Consider the following 15,024-nt stretch of genomic DNA (forward strand, 5'->3'; position numbering starts at 1 on the left):
GACATCGAAGGACTGGCTGTGACGTAACAGTCAAGTTATATTAGGCAGGCAACTAGATTCTGTAGGGCGGAAGAACTACAGGACAAGAACTGGGTTGTTCTTCATCACCTATTACAGATACACCTGTTGGTAACAATTGGGTGAAGTAAGAAAGCCGGCTACGGTGGAAACACAGCATAGCAAAGGCCTGAAATGATCATGCCTTTGATGGACAAATAAGAGAGCTCCGCACATGGAAACTCAGAGAGAGAAGAGGGCTTAGACTCCCTCCCAGATAGGAAAGGCAGTTTTGCAGGCAGACTCAAAGCTCATGAACAGCAGAGAACACTCACGTAGTCAGCAGGACTCGAACCTGCGCGGGAAAACCCAATGGATTTCTAGTCCATCGCCTTAACCTCTCGGCCATGACTACCACGTGCCGCAGGTCGATACTGCACAGCTCTGAAGCTGAAGAGCACCGACGCAACGCATGAAATGTCGAGTGAGAAAAGCTTGTCAGAAGTTGGATTCGAACCCACGCCTCTAGACGAGACTGCGACCTGAACGCAGCGCTTTGGTCCGCTCGGCCATCCCGACACGCTTCCGTGGGTGGCGGGGACCATGAGACCACGCCCCCTCTTTTTATGCAATGATGAGCGCTGCCTTTGAGCCCGAGTTGTCCATAAACTGACAGAACTCTAACATGCTACAGATCAAGAAACTTATCAACAATTCTTATCAGTGCACATGTTCTGGAAAAATCTTATGTGAGGGTAAGGCTATCATGTTATTTACATACTCCGAATATTAGCACAGAGTTACTGTGTAAGGTTCCCACAAGTGGCTATATTTCAAAACACTTTAAAACTCTTTATGACAGACGTGCGAACTTGCATAAAGCCTTTTCCTTACTCTGCAATGATGCGCCCGTGTGATGTTGAATCATTTTTGAAAACTGTCTCATTCTCACAATACAAATTCAGTGTATTGCAAGCATGCTTTGCATTGATTTTAGTGTTGAATCAAAGATGAGGAATAATACCCCTTCCTTGAAATATTTCAACATTTGCTTTTGAATTTGGGAAAAGAAAAGCATTTTATTCATTTTTACATAGCGCGCTAGGTGTTCAAATTTATATACCAGCGTCTGACGAGCTTTCGCTTTCAACGGAATAAAAAAGAAAATGGTATACATTTTGAAGCAGGAGTGAGACCTTTCTCTGGGACAGCTCATTTTTAAACAGCGTGCTGATCTCTTGCCAATAAAGTCATCAAATGAACTCTAAATTGATCAAAGGAAAATTGTAACAAATCAATAATGCCAATTGAGCAGAATGTGGACAAGAGGCAAACGTCGAAAGAATAACAAAGCAAGCTGCGGGAACTGGGCTCGTTGGTCTAGGTGTCTGATTCTTGCTTAGGGTGTGAGTGATCCCAGGTTCAATTGCTGGATGAGCTCTTTATCCGAACTTCTGATCCACAGTTGCGCTGCACCATGCTTCGTTGTCTCCTTATGAAATGAGCAAAATAAATGACTTCTGCTTCTTACGAGTGTCCAGTGAAAATGGCACTAGATTGCCCTACTAAGAGGCTTGGTATTTAAGGCTTGCGATAGCAGCTTTGGGTGCAAGAGTTATTATGTTCAACTGGCGCAAAAGCCCACCTTGACCTTGAAACTCTTCTTGCTGTGAGAGCATTTAGGTTTGTGTTTAATTTTGCTGAGTGAAGTTCAACTTCAGACCAAGCAATGGTGCCCAAGTCCTTTCCTGGTGATCCAGTGTCCCACAGAGAATACCTTTAGTATAGTTTACTCTAAAATAATTGAAAGAGTGCAGTAAATCTAACAATTGCGCTACATTGGGTTTAAGAAGAAACTCTCCTGGTGCAAAATTGGCTTGTTATGTTTTTAGGAATTTACAGCGGCAACCCTCACCTTAAAGCAATGTCTACGTCTAAAGAGAAACGGGTCGCCCTAGGTCCAACTTTAAAGAATGGGGCTTTAAAAGTCGATGACCTCCCTCTGTCCAAAGGATAGGTTAAAGCCATTGAGTTTGGTGTGGCTAAGTGAAATCATTGATGCACAGGCCTCGCGGTCGTGTTTTTTTTTTTTTTTTTTTTTAAGTGCATTTTGCCCTGTCATTTCCAATGTGTATTTCAGAGGCTAAAAAACTTGAGGCCGAATGATGCAGCACCACGAAAAGCTCCGTGCACCATCTGGTCAAGGCTTAGATTAGAGCCAGCGAGTTTGGTACCGATAGGTCCAAGCACTGGTGTGCAGGCCTTAGGAGTGTTCTTTTCAAAGGCTATGTAAAGATGACATCGAAGGACTGGCTGTGACGTAACAGTCAAGTTATATTAGGCAGGCAACTAGATTCTGTAGGGCGGAAGAACTACAGGACAAGAACTGGGTTGTTCTTCATCACCTATTACAGATACACCTGTTGGTAACAATTGGGTGAAGTAAGAAAGCCGGCTACGGTGGAAACACAGCATAGCAAAGGCCTGAAATGATCATGCCTTTGATGGACAAATAAGAGAGCTCCGCACATGGAAACTCAGAGAGAGAAGAGGGCTTAGACTCCCTCCCAGATAGGAAAGGCAGTTTTGCAGGCAGACTCAAAGCTCATGAACAGCAGAGAACACTCACGTAGTCAGCAGGACTCGAAAACCTGCGCGGGAAAACCCAATGGATTTCTAGTCCATCGCCTTAACCTCTCGGCCATGACTACCACGTGCCGCAGGTCGATACTGCACAGCTCTGAAGCTGAAGAGCACCGACGCAACGCATGAAATGTCGAGTGAGAAAAGCTTGTCAGAAGTGGGATTCGAACCCACGCCTCTAGACGAGACTGCGACCTGAACGCAGCGCCTTGGTCCGCTCGGCCATCCTGACACGCTTCCGTGGGTGGCGGGGACCACGAGACCACGCCCCCTCTTTTTATGCAATGATGAGCGCTGCCTTTGAGCCCGAGTTGTCCATAAACTGACAGAACTCTAACATGCTACAGATCAAGAAACTTATCAACAATTCTTATCAGTGCACATGTTCTGGAAAAATCTTATGTGAGGGTAAGGCTATCATGTTATTTACATACTCCGAATATTAGCACAGAGTTACTGTGTAAGGTTCCCACAAGTGGCTATATTTCAAAACACTTTAAAACTCTTTATGACAGACGTGCGAACTTGCATAAAGCCTTTTCCTTACTCTGCAATGATGCGCCCGTGTGATGTTGAATCATTTTTGAAAACTGTCTCATTCTCACAATACAAATTCAGTGTATTGCAAGCATGCTTTGCATTGATTTTAGTGTTGAATCAAAGATGAGGAATAATACCCCTTCCTTGAAATATTTCAACATTTGCTTTTGAATTTGGGAAAAGAAAAGCATTTTATTCATTTTTACATAGCGCGCTAGGTGTTCAAATTTATATACCAGCGTCTGACGAGCTTTCGCTTTCAACGGAATAAAAAAGAAAATGGTATACATTTTGAAGCAGGAGTGAGACCTTTCTCTGGGACAGCTCATTTTTAAACAGCGTGCTGATCTCTTGCCAATAAAGTCATCAAATGAACTCTAAATTGATCAAAGGAAAATTGTAACAAATCAATAATGCCAATTGAGCAGAATGTGGACAAGAGGCAAACGTCGAAAGAATAACAAAGCAAGCTGCGGGAACTGGGCTCGTTGGTCTAGGTGTCTGATTCTTGCTTAGGGTGTGAGTGATCCCAGGTTCAACTGCTGGATGAGCTCTTTATCCGTACTTCTGATCCACAGTTGCGCTGCACCATGCTTCGTTGTCTCCTTATGAAATGAGCAAAATAAATGACTTCTGCTTCTTACGAGTGTCCAGTGAAAATGGCACTAGATTGCCCTACTAAGAGGCTTGGTATTTAAGGCTTGCGATAGTAGCTTTGGGTGCAAGAGTTATTATGTTCAACTGGCGCAAAAGCCCACCTTGACCTTGAAACTCTTCTTGCTGTGAGAGCATTTAGGTTTGTGTTTAATTTTGCTGAGTGAAGTTCAACTTCAGACCAAGCAATGGTGCCCAAGTCCTTTCCTGGTGATCCAGTGTCCCACAGAGAATACCTTTAGTATAGTTTACTCTAAAATAATTGAAAGAGTGCAGTAAATCTAACAATTGCGCTACATTGGGTTTAAGAAGAAACTCTCCTGGTGCAAAATTGGCTTGTTATGTTTTTAGGAATTTACAGCGGCAACCCTCACCTTAAAGCAATGTCTACGTCTAAAGAGAAACGGGTCGCCCTAGGTCCAACTTTAAAGAATGGGGCTTTAAAAGTCGATGACCTCCCTCTGTCCAAAGGATAGGTTAAAGCCATTGAGTTTGGTGTGGCTAAGTGAAATCATTGATGCACAGGCCTCGCGGTCGTGTTTTTTTTTTGTTTTTTTTTTAAGTGCATTTTGCCCTGTCATTTCCAATGTGTATTTCAGAGGCTAAAAAACTTGAGGCCGAATGATGCAGCACCACGAAAAGCTCCGTGCACCATCTGGTCAAGGCTTAGATTAGAGCCAGCGAGTTTGGTACCGATAGGTCCAAGCACTGGTGTGCAGGCCTTAGGAGTGTTCTTTTCAAAGGCTATGTAAAGATGACATCGAAGGACTGGCTGTGACGTAACAGTCAAGTTATATTAGGCAGGCAACTAGATTCTGTAGGGCGGAAGAACTACAGGACAAGAACTGGGTTGTTCTTCATCACCTATTACAGATACACCTGTTGGTAACAATTGGGTGAAGTAAGAAAGCCGGCTACGGTGGAAACACAGCATAGCAAAGGCCTGAAATGATCATGCCTTTGATGGACAAATAAGAGAGCTCCGCACATGGAAACTCAGAGAGAGAAGAGGGCTTAGACTCCCTCCCAGATAGGAAAGGCAGTTTTGCAGGCAGACTCAAAGCTCATGAACAGCAGAGAACACTCACGTAATCAGCAGGACTCGAACCTGCGCGGGAAAACCCAATGGATTTCTAGTCCATCGCCTTAACCTCTCGGCCATGACTACCACGTGCCGCAGGTCGATACTGCACAGCTCTGAAGCTGAAGAGCACCGACACAACGCATGAAATGTCGAGTGAGAAGAGCTTGTCAGAAGTGGGATTCGAACCCACGCCTCTAGACGAGACTGCGACCTGAACGCAGCGCCTTGGTCCGCTCGGCCATCCTGACACGCTTCCGTGGGTGGCGGGGACCACGAGACCACGCCCCCTCTTTTTATGCAATGATGAGCGCTGCCTTTGAGCCCGAGTTGTCCATAAACTGACAGAACTCTAACATGCTACAGATCAAGAAACTTATCAACAATTCTTATCAGTGCACATGTTCTGGAAAAATCTTATGTGAGGGTAAGGCTATCATGTTATTTACATACTCCGAATATTAGCACAGAGTTACTGTGTAAGGTTCCCACAAGTGGCTATATTTCAAAACACTTTAAAACTCTTTATGACAGACGTGCGAACTTGCATAAAGCCTTTTCCTTACTCTGCAATGATGCGCCCGTGTGATGTTGAATCATTTTTGAAAACTGTCTCATTCTCACAATACAAATTCAGTGTATTGCAAGCATGCTTTGCATTGATTTTAGTGTTGAATCAAAGATGAGGAATAATACCCCTTCCTTGAAATATTTCAACATTTGCTTTTGAATTTGGGAAAAGAAAAGCATTTTATTCATTTTTACATAGCGCGCTAGGTGTTCAAATTTATATACCAGCGTCTGACGAGCTTTCGCTTTCAACGGAATAAAAAAGAAAATGGTATACATTTTGAAGCAGGAGTGAGACCTTTCTCTGGGACAGCTCATTTTTAAACAGCGTGCTGATCTCTTGCCAATAAAGTCATCAAATGAACTCTAAATTGATCAAAGGAAAATTGTAACAAATCAATAATGCCAATTGAGCAGAATGTGGACAAGAGGCAAACGTCGAAAGAATAACAAAGCAAGCTGCGGGAACTGGGCTCGTTGGTCTAGGTGTCTGATTCTTGCTTAGGGTGTGAGTGATCCCAGGTTCAACTGCTGGATGAGCTCTTTATCCGTACTTCTGATCCACAGTTGCGCTGCACCATGCTTCGTTGTCTCCTTATGAAATGAGCAAAATAAATGACTTCTGCTTCTTACGAGTGTCCAGTGAAAATGGCACTAGATTGCCCTACTAAGAGGCTTGGTATTTAAGGCTTGCGATAGCAGCTTTGGGTGCAAGAGTTATTATGTTCAACTGGCGCAAAAGCCCACCTTGACCTTGAAACTCTTCTTGCTGTGAGAGCATTTAGGTTTGTGTTTAATTTTGCTGAGTGAAGTTCAACTTCAGACCAAGCAATGGTGCCCAAGTCCTTTCCTGGTGATCCAGTGTCCCACAGAGAATACCTTTAGTATAGTTTACTCTAAAATAATTGAAAGAGTGCAGTAAATCTAACAATTGCGCTACATTGGGTTTAAGAAGAAACTCTCCTGGTGCAAAATTGGCTTGTTATGTTTTTAGGAATTTACAGCGGCAACCCTCACCTTAAAGCAATGTCTACGTCTAAAGAGAAACGGGTCGCCCTAGGTCCAACTTTAAAGAATGGGGCTTTAAAAGTCGATGACCTCCCTCTGTCCAAAGGATAGGTTAAAGCCATTGAGTTTGGTGTGGCTAAGTGAAATCATTGATGCACAGGCCTCGCGGTCGTGTTTTTTTTTTGTTTTTTTTTTAAGTGCATTTTGCCCTGTCATTTCCAATGTGTATTTCAGAGGCTAAAAAACTTGAGGCCGAATGATGCAGCACCACGAAAAGCTCCGTGCACCATCTGGTCAAGGCTTAGATTAGAGCCAGCGAGTTTGGTACCGATAGGTCCAAGCACTGGTGTGCAGGCCTTAGGAGTGTTCTTTTCAAAGGCTATGTAAAGATGACATCGAAGGACTGGCTGTGACGTAACAGTCAAGTTATATTAGGCAGGCAACTAGATTCTGTAGGGCGGAAGAACTACAGGACAAGAACTGGGTTGTTCTTCATCACCTATTACAGATACACCTGTTGGTAACAATTGGGTGAAGTAAGAAAGCCGGCTACGGTGGAAACACAGCATAGCAAAGGCCTGAAATGATCATGCCTTTGATGGACAAATAAGAGAGCTCCGCACATGGAAACTCAGAGAGAGAAGAGGGCTTAGACTCCCTCCCAGATAGGAAAGGCAGTTTTGCAGGCAGACTCAAAGCTCATGAACAGCAGAGAACACTCACGTAGTCAGCAGGACTCGAACCTGCGCGGGAAAACCCAATGGATTTCTAGTCCATCGCCTTAACCTCTCGGCCATGACTACCACGTGCCGCAGGTCGATACTGCACAGCTCTGAAGCTGAAGAGCACCGACGCAACGCATGAAATGTCGAGTGAGAAAAGCTTGTCAGAAGTTGGATTCGAACCCACGCCTCTAGACGAGACTGCGACCTGAACGCAGCGCCTTGGTCCGCTCGGCCATCCCGACACGCTTCCGTGGGTGGCGGGGACCATGAGACCACGCCCCCTCTTTTTATGCAATGATGAGCGCTGCCTTTGAGCCCGAGTTGTCCATAAACTGACAGAACTCTAACATGCTACAGATCAAGAAACTTATCAACAATTCTTATCAGTGCACATGTTCTGGAAAAATCTTATGTGAGGGTAAGGCTATCATGTTATTTACATACTCCGAATATTAGCACAGAGTTACTGTGTAAGGTTCCCACAAGTGGCTATATTTCAAAACACTTTAAAACTCTTTATGACAGACGTGCGAACTTGCATAAAGCCTTTTCCTTACTCTGCAATGATGCGCCCGTGTGATGTTGAATCATTTTTGAAAACTGTCTCATTCTCACAATACAAATTCAGTGTATTGCAAGCATGCTTTGCATTGATTTTAGTGTTGAATCAAAGATGAGGAATAATACCCCTTCCTTGAAATATTTCAACATTTGCTTTTGAATTTGGGAAAAGAAAAGCATTTTATTCATTTTTACATAGCGCGCTAGGTGTTCAAATTTATATACCAGCGTCTGACGAGCTTTCGCTTTCAACGGAATAAAAAAGAAAATGGTATACATTTTGAAGCAGGAGTGAGACCTTTCTCTGGGACAGCTCATTTTTAAACAGCGTGCTGATCTCTTGCCAATAAAGTCATCAAATGAACTCTAAATTGATCAAAGGAAAATTGTAACAAATCAATAATGCCAATTGAGCAGAATGTGGACAAGAGGCAAACGTCGAAAGAATAACAAAGCAAGCTGCGGGAACTGGGCTCGTTGGTCTAGGTGTCTGATTCTTGCTTAGGGTGTGAGTGATCCCAGGTTCAATTGCTGGATGAGCTCTTTATCCGAACTTCTGATCCACAGTTGCGCTGCACCATGCTTCGTTGTCTCCTTATGAAATGAGCAAAATAAATGACTTCTGCTTCTTACGAGTGTCCAGTGAAAATGGCACTAGATTGCCCTACTAAGAGGCTTGGTATTTAAGGCTTGCGATAGCAGCTTTGGGTGCAAGAGTTATTATGTTCAACTGGCGCAAAAGCCCACCTTGACCTTGAAACTCTTCTTGCTGTGAGAGCATTTAGGTTTGTGTTTAATTTTGCTGAGTGAAGTTCAACTTCAGACCAAGCAATGGTGCCCAAGTCCTTTCCTGGTGATCCAGTGTCCCACAGAGAATACCTTTAGTATAGTTTACTCTAAAATAATTGAAAGAGTGCAGTAAATCTAACAATTGCGCTACATTGGGTTTAAGAAGAAACTCTCCTGGTGCAAAATTGGCTTGTTATGTTTTTAGGAATTTACAGCGGCAACCCTCACCTTAAAGCAATGTCTACGTCTAAAGAGAAACGGGTCGCCCTAGGTCCAACTTTAAAGAATGGGGCTTTAAAAGTCGATGACCTCCCTCTGTCCAAAGGATAGGTTAAAGCCATTGAGTTTGGTGTGGCTAAGTGAAATCATTGATGCACAGGCCTCGCGGTCGTGTTTTTTTTTTTTTTTTTTTTTAAGTGCATTTTGCCCTGTCATTTCCAATGTGTATTTCAGAGGCTAAAAAACTTGAGGCCGAATGATGCAGCACCACGAAAAGCTCCGTGCACCATCTGGTCAAGGCTTAGATTAGAGCCAGCGAGTTTGGTACCGATAGGTCCAAGCACTGGTGTGCAGGCCTTAGGAGTGTTCTTTTCAAAGGCTATGTAAAGATGACATCGAAGGACTGGCTGTGACGTAACAGTCAAGTTATATTAGGCAGGCAACTAGATTCTGTAGGGCGGAAGAACTACAGGACAAGAACTGGGTTGTTCTTCATCACCTATTACAGATACACCTGTTGGTAACAATTGGGTGAAGTAAGAAAGCCGGCTACGGTGGAAACACAGCATAGCAAAGGCCTGAAATGATCATGCCTTTGATGGACAAATAAGAGAGCTCCGCACATGGAAACTCAGAGAGAGAAGAGGGCTTAGACTCCCTCCCAGATAGGAAAGGCAGTTTTGCAGGCAGACTCAAAGCTCATGAACAGCAGAGAACACTCACGTAATCAGCAGGACTCGAACCTGCGCGGGAAAACCCAATGGATTTCTAGTCCATCGCCTTAACCTCTCGGCCATGACTACCACGTGCCGCAGGTCGATACTGCACAGCTCTGAAGCTGAAGAGCACCGACGCAACGCATGAAATGTCGAGTGAGAAGAGCTTGTCAGAAGTGGGATTCGAACCCACGCCTCTAGACGAGACTGCGACCTGAACGCAGCGCCTTGGTCCGCTCGGCCATCCTGACACGCTTCCGTGGGTGGCGGGGACCACGAGACCACGCCCCCTCTTTTTATGCAATGATGAGCGCTGCCTTTGAGCCCGAGTTGTCCATAAACTGACAGAACTCTAACATGCTACAGATCAAGAAACTTATCAACAATTCTTATCAGTGCACATGTTCTGGAAAAATCTTATGTGAGGGTAAGGCTATCATGTTATTTACATACTCCGAATATTAGCACAGAGTTACTGTGTAAGGTTCCCACAAGTGGCTATATTTCAAAACACTTTAAAACTCTTTATGACAGACGTGCGAACTTGCATAAAGCCTTTTCCTTACTCTGCAATGATGCGCCCGTGTGATGTTGAATCATTTTTGAAAACTGTCTCATTCTCACAATACAAATTCAGTGTATTGCAAGCATGCTTTGCATTGATTTTAGTGTTGAATCAAAGATGAGGAATAATACCCCTTCCTTGAAATATTTCAACATTTGCTTTTGAATTTGGGAAAAGAAAAGCATTTTATTCATTTTTACATAGCGCGCTAGGTGTTCAAATTTATATACCAGCGTCTGACGAGCTTTCGCTTTCAACGGAATAAAAAAGAAAATGGTATACATTTTGAAGCAGGAGTGAGACCTTTCTCTGGGACAGCTCATTTTTAAACAGCGTGCTGATCTCTTGCCAATAAAGTCATCAAATGAACTCTAAATTGATCAAAGGAAAATTGTAACAAATCAATAATGCCAATTGAGCAGAATGTGGACAAGAGGCAAACGTCGAAAGAATAACAAAGCAAGCTGCGGGAACTGGGCTCGTTGGTCTAGGTGTCTGATTCTTGCTTAGGGTGTGAGTGATCCCAGGTTCAATTGCTGGATGAGCTCTTTATCCGAACTTCTGATCCACAGTTGCGCTGCACCATGCTTCGTTGTCTCCTTATGAAATGAGCAAAATAAATGACTTCTGCTTCTTACGAGTGTCCAGTGAAAATGGCACTAGATTGCCCTACTAAGAGGCTTGGTATTTAAGGCTTGCGATAGCAGCTTTGGGTGCAAGAGTTATTATGTTCAACTGGCGCAAAAGCCCATCTTGACCTTGAAACTCTTCTTGCTGTGAGAGCATTTAGGTTTGTGTTTAATTTTGCTGAGTGAAGTTCAACTTCAGACCAAGCAATGGTGCCCAAGTCCTTTCCTGGTGATCCAGTGTCCCACAGAGAATACCTTTAGTATAGTTTACTCTAAAATAATTGAAAGAGTGCAGTAAATCTAACAATTGCGCTACATTGGGTTTAAGAAGAAACTCTCCTGGTGCAAAATTGGCTTGTTATGTTTTTAGGAATTTACAGCGGCAACCCTCACCTTAAAGCAATGTCTACGTCTAAAGAGAAACGGGTCGCCCTAGGTCCAACTTTAAAGAATGGGGCTTTAAAAGTCGATGACCTCCCTCTGTCCAAAGGATAGGTTAAAGCCATTGAGTTTGGTGTGGCTAAGTGAAATCATTGATGCACAGGCCTCGCGGTCGTGTTTTTTTTTTTTTTTTTTTTTAAGTGCATTTTGCCCTGTCATTTCCAATGTGTATTTCAGAGGCTAAAAAACTTGAGGCCGAATGATGCAGCACCACGAAAAGCTCCGTGCACCATCTGGTCAAGGCTTAGATTAGAGCCAGCGAGTTTGGTACCGATAGGTCCAAGCACTGGTGTGCAGGCCTTAGGAGTGTTCTTTTCAAAGGCTATGTAAAGATGACATCGAAGGACTGGCTGTGACGTAACAGTCAAGTTATATTAGGCAGGCAACTAGATTCTGTAGGGCGGAAGAACTACAGGACAAGAACTGGGTTGTTCTTCATCACCTATTACAGATACACCTGTTGGTAACAATTGGGTGAAGTAAGAAAGCCGGCTACGGTGGAAACACAGCATAGCAAAGGCCTGAAATGATCATGCCTTTGATGGACAAATAAGAGAGCTCCGCACATGGAAACTCAGAGAGAGAAGAGGGCTTAGACTCCCTCCCAGATAGGAAAGGCAGTTTTGCAGGCAGACTCAAAGCTCATGAACAGCAGAGAACACTCACGTAGTCAGCAGGACTCGAACCTGCGCGGGAAAACCCAATGGATTTCTAGTCCATCGCCTTAACCTCTCGGCCATGACTACCACGTGCCGCAGGTCGATACTGCACAGCTCTGAAGCTGAAGAGCACCGACGCAACGCATGAAATGTCGAGTGAGAAAAGCTTGTCAGAAGTGGGATTCGAACCCACGCCTCTAGACGAGACTGCGACCTGAACGCAGCGCCTTGGTCCGCTCGGCCATCCTGACACGCTTCTGTGGGTGGCGGGGACCACGAGACCACGCCCCCTCTTTTTATGCAATGATGAGCGCTGCCTTTGAGCCCGAGTTGTCCATAAACTGACAGAACTCTAACATGCTACAGATCAAGAAACTTATCAACAATTCTTATCAGTGCACATGTTCTGGAAAAATCTTATGTGAGGGTAAGGCTATCATGTTATTTACATACTCCGAATATTAGCACAGAGTTACTGTGTAAGGTTCCCACAAGTGGCTATATTTCAAAACACTTTAAAACTCTTTATGACAGACGTGCGAACTTGCATAAAGCCTTTTCCTTACTCTGCAATGATGCGCCCGTGTGATGTTGAATCATTTTTGAAAACTGTCTCATTCTCACAATACAAATTCAGTGTATTGCAAGCATGCTTTGCATTGATTTTAGTGTTGAATCAAAGATGAGGAATAATACCCCTTCCTTGAAATATTTCAACATTTGCTTTTGAATTTGGGAAAAGAAAAGCATTTTATTCATTTTTACATAGCGCGCTAGGTGTTCAAATTTATATACCAGCGTCTGACGAGCTTTCGCTTTCAACGGAATAAAAAAGAAAATGGTATACATTTTGAAGCAGGAGTGAGACCTTTCTCTGGGACAGCTCATTTTTAAACAGCGTGCTGATCTCTTGCCAATAAAGTCATCAAATGAACTCTAAATTGATCAAAGGAAAATTGTAACAAATCAATAATGCCAATTGAGCAGAATGTGGACAAGAGGCAAACGTCGAAAGAATAACAAAGCAAGCTGCGGGAACTGGGCTCGTTGGTCTAGGTGTCTGATTCTTGCTTAGGGTGTGAGTGATCCCAGGTTCAACTGCTGGATGAGCTCTTTATCCGTACTTCTGATCCACAGTTGCGCTGCACCATGCTTCGTTGTCTCCTTATGAAATGAGCAAAATAAATGACTTCTGCTTCTTACGAGTGTCCAGTGAAAATGGCACTAGATTGCCCTACTAAGAGGCTTGGTATTTAAGGCTTGCGATAGCAGCTTTGGGTGCAAGAGTTATTATGTTCAACTGGCGCAAAAGCCCACCTTGACCTTGAAACTCTTCTTGCTGTGAGAGCATTTAGGTTTGTGTTTAATTTTGCTGAGTGAAGTTCAACTTCAGACCAAGCAATGGTGCCCAAGTCCTTTCCTGGTGATCCAGTGTCCCACAGAGAATACCTTTAGTATAGTTTACTCTAAAATAATTGAAAGAGTGCAGTAAATCTAACAATTGCGCTACATTGGGTTTAAGAAGAAACTCTCCTGGTGCAAAATTGGCTTGTTATGTTTCTAGGAATTTACAGCGGCAACCCTCACCTTAAAGCAATGTCTACGTCTAAAGAGAAACGGGTCGCCCTAGGTCCAACTTTAAAGAATGGGGCTTTAAAAGTCGATGACCTCCCTCTTTCCAAAGGATAGGTTAAAGCCATTGAGTTTGGTGTGGCTAAGTGAAATCATTGATGCACAGGCCTCGCGGTCGTGTTTTTTTTTTTTTTTTTTTTTTAAGTGCATTTTGCCCTGTCATTTCCAATGTGTATTTCAGAGGCTAAAAAAGTTGAGGCCGAATGATGCAGCACCACGAAAAGCTCCGTGCACCATCTGGTCAAGGCTTAGATTAGAGCCAGCGAGTTTGGTACCGATAGGTCCAAGCACTGGTGTGCAGGCCTTAGGAGTGTTCTTTTCAAAGGCTATGTAAAGATGACATCGAAGGACTGGCTGTGACGTAACAGTCAAGTTATATTAGGCAGGCAACTAGATTCTGTAGGGCGGAAGAACTACAGGACAAGAACTGGGTTGTTCTTCATCACCTATTACAGATACACCTGTTGGTAACAATTGGGTGAAGTAAGAAAGCCGGCTACGGTGGAAACACAGCATAGCAAAGGCCTGAAATGATCATGCCTTTGATGGACAAATAAGAGAGCTCCGCACATGGAAACTCAGAGAGAGAAGAGGGCTTAGACTCCCTCCCAGATAGGAAAGGCAGTTTTGCAGGCAGACTCAAAGCTCATGAACAGCAGAGAACACTCACGTAGTCAGCAGGACTCGAACCTGCGCGGGAAAACCCAAAGGATTTCTAGTCCATCGCCTTAACCTCTCGGCCATGACTACCACGTGCCGCAGGTCGATACTGCACAGCTCTGAAGCTGAAGAGCACCGACGCAACGCATGAAATGTCGAGTGAGAAAAGCTTGTCAGAAGTGGGATTCGAACCCACGCCTCTAGACGAGACTGCGACCTGAACGCAGCGCCTTGGTCCGCTCGGCCATCCTGACACGCTTCCGTGGGTGGCGGGGACCACGAGACCACGCCCCCTCTTTTTATGCAATGATGAGCGCTGCCTTTGAGCCCGAGTTGTCCATAAACTGACAGAACTCTAACATGCTACAGATCAAGAAACTTATCAACAATTCTTATCAGTGCACATGTTCTGGAAAAATCTTATGTGAGGGTAAGGCTATCATGTTATTTACATACTCCGAATATTAGCACAGAGTTACTGTGTAAGGTTCCCACAAGTGGCTATATTTCAAAACACTTTAAAACTCTTTATGACAGACGTGCGAACTTGCATAAAGCCTTTTCCTTACTCTGCAATGATGCGCCCGTGTGATGTTGAATCATTTTTGAAAACTGTCTCATTCTCACAATACAAATTCAGTGTATTGCAAGCATGCTTTGCATTGATTTTAGTGTTGAATCAAAGATGAGGAATAATACCCCTTCCTTGAAATATTTCAACATTTGCTTTTGAATTTGGGAAAAGAAAAGCATTTTATTCATTTTTACATAGCGCGCTAGGTGTTCAAATTTATATACCAGCGTCTGACGAGCTTTCGCTTTCAACGGAATAAAAAAGAAAATGGTATACATTTTGAAGCAGGAGTGAGACCTTTCTCTGGGACAGCTCATTTTTAAACAGCGTGCTGATCTCTTGCCAATAAAGTCATCAAATG

General features: G+C 43.7%; 13 non-coding genes across 13 annotated transcripts; all 13 read right to left on the reverse strand.

Moving 5' to 3' along the window:
• Positions 1 to 331: 331 nt before the first annotated feature.
• trnas-aga (transfer RNA serine (anticodon AGA)) lies at positions 332 to 412 on the reverse strand. The gene has a single exon. It is a non-coding gene; the product is annotated as a tRNA-Ser (tRNA).
• A 2,213-nt stretch (positions 413 to 2,625) lies between these two features.
• Positions 2,626 to 2,708, reverse strand: trnas-aga (transfer RNA serine (anticodon AGA)). Its single transcript has one exon. It is a non-coding gene; the product is annotated as a tRNA-Ser (tRNA).
• An 81-nt stretch (positions 2,709 to 2,789) lies between these two features.
• Positions 2,790 to 2,872, reverse strand: trnal-cag (transfer RNA leucine (anticodon CAG)). The gene has a single exon. It is a non-coding gene; the product is annotated as a tRNA-Leu (tRNA).
• Positions 2,873 to 4,921: 2,049 nt separating this feature from the next.
• Positions 4,922 to 5,002, reverse strand: trnas-aga (transfer RNA serine (anticodon AGA)). The gene has a single exon. It is a non-coding gene; the product is annotated as a tRNA-Ser (tRNA).
• Positions 5,003 to 5,083: 81 nt separating this feature from the next.
• Positions 5,084 to 5,166, reverse strand: trnal-cag (transfer RNA leucine (anticodon CAG)). The gene has a single exon. It is a non-coding gene; the product is annotated as a tRNA-Leu (tRNA).
• A 2,049-nt stretch (positions 5,167 to 7,215) lies between these two features.
• Positions 7,216 to 7,296, reverse strand: trnas-aga (transfer RNA serine (anticodon AGA)). Its single transcript has one exon. It is a non-coding gene; the product is annotated as a tRNA-Ser (tRNA).
• Positions 7,297 to 7,377: 81 nt separating this feature from the next.
• Positions 7,378 to 7,460, reverse strand: trnal-cag (transfer RNA leucine (anticodon CAG)). Its single transcript has one exon. It is a non-coding gene; the product is annotated as a tRNA-Leu (tRNA).
• Positions 7,461 to 9,509: 2,049 nt separating this feature from the next.
• On the reverse strand, positions 9,510 to 9,590 carry trnas-aga (transfer RNA serine (anticodon AGA)). The gene has a single exon. It is a non-coding gene; the product is annotated as a tRNA-Ser (tRNA).
• Positions 9,591 to 9,671: 81 nt separating this feature from the next.
• trnal-cag (transfer RNA leucine (anticodon CAG)) lies at positions 9,672 to 9,754 on the reverse strand. The gene has a single exon. It is a non-coding gene; the product is annotated as a tRNA-Leu (tRNA).
• A 2,049-nt stretch (positions 9,755 to 11,803) lies between these two features.
• Positions 11,804 to 11,884, reverse strand: trnas-aga (transfer RNA serine (anticodon AGA)). The gene has a single exon. It is a non-coding gene; the product is annotated as a tRNA-Ser (tRNA).
• An 81-nt stretch (positions 11,885 to 11,965) lies between these two features.
• On the reverse strand, positions 11,966 to 12,048 carry trnal-cag (transfer RNA leucine (anticodon CAG)). The gene has a single exon. It is a non-coding gene; the product is annotated as a tRNA-Leu (tRNA).
• A 2,050-nt stretch (positions 12,049 to 14,098) lies between these two features.
• Positions 14,099 to 14,179, reverse strand: trnas-aga (transfer RNA serine (anticodon AGA)). Its single transcript has one exon. It is a non-coding gene; the product is annotated as a tRNA-Ser (tRNA).
• An 81-nt stretch (positions 14,180 to 14,260) lies between these two features.
• On the reverse strand, positions 14,261 to 14,343 carry trnal-cag (transfer RNA leucine (anticodon CAG)). The gene has a single exon. It is a non-coding gene; the product is annotated as a tRNA-Leu (tRNA).
• Between the last annotated feature and the right edge of the window lie 681 nt (positions 14,344 to 15,024).

The sequence above is a fragment of the Electrophorus electricus genome, chromosome 19 (assembly GCF_041902795.1).
Source record: "Electrophorus electricus isolate QZ-2024a chromosome 19, ASM4190279v1, whole genome shotgun sequence".
NCBI classification, from domain to species: domain Eukaryota; kingdom Metazoa; phylum Chordata; class Actinopteri; order Gymnotiformes; family Gymnotidae; genus Electrophorus; species Electrophorus electricus.